Source organism: Ammodytes marinus (assembly GCF_949987685.1).
Source record: "Ammodytes marinus genome assembly, chromosome: 20".
NCBI classification, from domain to species: domain Eukaryota; kingdom Metazoa; phylum Chordata; class Actinopteri; order Uranoscopiformes; family Ammodytidae; genus Ammodytes; species Ammodytes marinus.
In genome coordinates, this window is record NC_137224.1 from 524,402 (window position 1) to 526,901 (window position 2,500).

At 41.9% G+C, this 2,500-nt stretch overlaps 1 protein-coding gene across 1 annotated transcript in view; it reads left to right on the forward strand.

Annotated features, from left to right (window-relative positions):
- baiap2b (BAR/IMD domain containing adaptor protein 2b) overlaps nt 1-2,500 on the forward strand; it is a gene marked incomplete at its 5' end in the record, with an annotated part of 107,952 nt that overhangs the window by 87,724 nt on the left and 17,728 nt on the right. The gene's annotated exons all lie outside the window — the stretch shown is intronic.

Below are 2,500 nucleotides of genomic sequence, written 5' to 3' on the forward strand. Positions count from 1 at the left end.
GAAAAAAAATTATTCAAACATTTTTTTTCAGCTATTATGCACTAAATTAAATGTACTTATGGATATTATAATTACTTTCTACAAAATCTGCTAGGAAATAAAACACACAATTCTACACACTGCAGCTTTAAAATTCTACAAAAAATACCTCATTAGGAATATGTTAAATAAGTTTGTTTGTAATCTTTGAAAATGTATTAAAAAAAATAAAAAAATAAAATTACATGTACATAAGTATTGACAGCCTTTGCCAGGACACTCACCGACTGATTGATTGATTGATTGATTGATTGATTGATTGATTGATTGATTGATTGGGGCGACTGTGGCTCAATTGGTAGAGCGGGTCGGCCGATGATCAAAGGGTTGGAGGTTCGATCCCCGCCCTGCCACCTGTGTCATAGTAGTTGTGTCCTTGGGCAAGACACTTCACCCACCTTGCCTTGTGTGAATGTCGATACTTAGCCTGCTATCGGTGTATGAATGTGTGTGTGAATGGTAACGTGGGAAAGGAAAACAGGTCTCCCTTGTAAAAGAGTCTTCGGTCTCAATGGGATTTACCTGTAGAAATAAAGGTTAAAGATTGATTGATTGATTGATTGAATACAAAAACAAAATGAAAAGCATGAAAATACAATAAACAAAAATTATGTTTAAATGACTTCACAAAAAGAAAAAAGAAAACAGATATGATATGCCTGAAAAGGAGTAGGAAGAAGTATATACTTATTTAATCGTACCCCTTTTCCCCTTTTGACGATATGCAAATGAGAAGTCCCTTTTATGTAACTGCTCTAGACTTTATAATGTGTTTTATGTAACCAAACTACTGCATAATGTATGGAGGGGATCATAGACGTCGATTACGGGGGGTATGGGGGGTACATGTACCCCCCACTTTTCGTCAAGACTCATTTTGTACCCCCCACTTTTTAAGCCGGACATGGAGTGCGTCCAGCCGTATTAAAACACAGCGTCAAGGTCTCTCTCTCTCTCTCTCTCTCTCCCTCTCTCTGTGCGCGCGCGCGCGACCGTGATTGGCCGCCGCCTATCCTTGTTTCGGCACTAGTAGGCTTAGACCGTAAACTTTTTTTAAATAGCACAACAGCAGTGGATACCAACGACAAAACAGTGAACATGCTCCGAAGTCTCCGCTAGTTTGCACACCAGAGAAGACTGATGCATTTCAATCAGCAGCAGAGAGACAACGGCGAGTGTCCCGTTGTGAAGTGTAAACTGTAGGGATTACCATCCTCTATGCCCACTAATGACTGTAAATGTAGCGGACACTAACAGCAGCTTGTGTCGCGGCACATGGATACTGACGATGTTGTTTATCAAGAATTATTACATGGCACTTTGAGAATCCTATGTAAATCACAGCATTCTACAGGTCTGTTATTTCCAGCAAGACAGACCGCTGTCAAGGGCCGTTGCTAAGGACCTACGTCACAGTTTTGATGGATAGACGTCCACAAACAGGGCTACTACTCGTTCAGAAAACAATGGAATACTTTTTCAACATGACTTTGCATGTATCAGGAGAGCAGGGAACACAGGAGTCATGGTTAATGTCCGACAGGACTCCAGTCAACACGACGTGAGTAGGCTACTTTGGCCGCATATTGACAGTTAGACAGTAACTTCAGGCTGCAGCCTGCAATGTAACTGTTCCGCAGTCATTTTCTTCGTGAATTGTGTTATTTATGTTGGGGGATGATGCTTGTTAGCTAGATGGAGCTCTTGTTAAACATATTGGCCGATTACAATTATTATTTGTACAGTGTGCGAGTCTTGAGTTGTGTTAGCAAAACAGTAGCTCTAGCTAACAGCTGAGCCGGAGCCTCCGGTCAGCTGAAGCAGACAGTCTAGCGGGGCGAGCAGACTATTCCCCCGTTACTAGGTCGTATCCTTGGTCGTTCCTATTTACTGGTGTATTAAACTACGTTTTCATTACATAAGAACCTAGTGGGTTTGCAATGACTATTCCAGTTGTTAGACAAGGTCTCAGGGTTGCTGGGGAAACGAGTTGTTTTTTGTTAAACTCTTCTAGGTTGGCCGCAGCTTGACATAGTAACCGTTGCTACTGAGTGAGTTCCGACCGTGTAGCGGACTGTTTTTGGCTGTTAAAACCATAAAAACAACATGTTGCTAAAATTAATTGCTGCTTTTTTGTAGTAGCCATGTAATAAGCGGGATAAAGTATGTGTCACAACAATATTACTCCGCCTCGGTCTCCATGGCAACCTAGCTAGTAGTACCGACCTGATGTATGCTACTAGCTAGGTTGCCATGGAGACCGAGGCGGAGTAATATTGTTGTGCGACAGTCCAGCCGTGCTTCGGCTCGATTTGAGCACGGTCAAAATGCCTGTCAGACATCAGTGTTTTGTATACATTTTATTCATTAGTGAGCGGGTATGCCGTCTTTCAGAACCGTTCATTACCTGCACTAAAGAGAAAAAAAGATGTTTCCTCATTGTCCCCCCCACTTTTGAAAA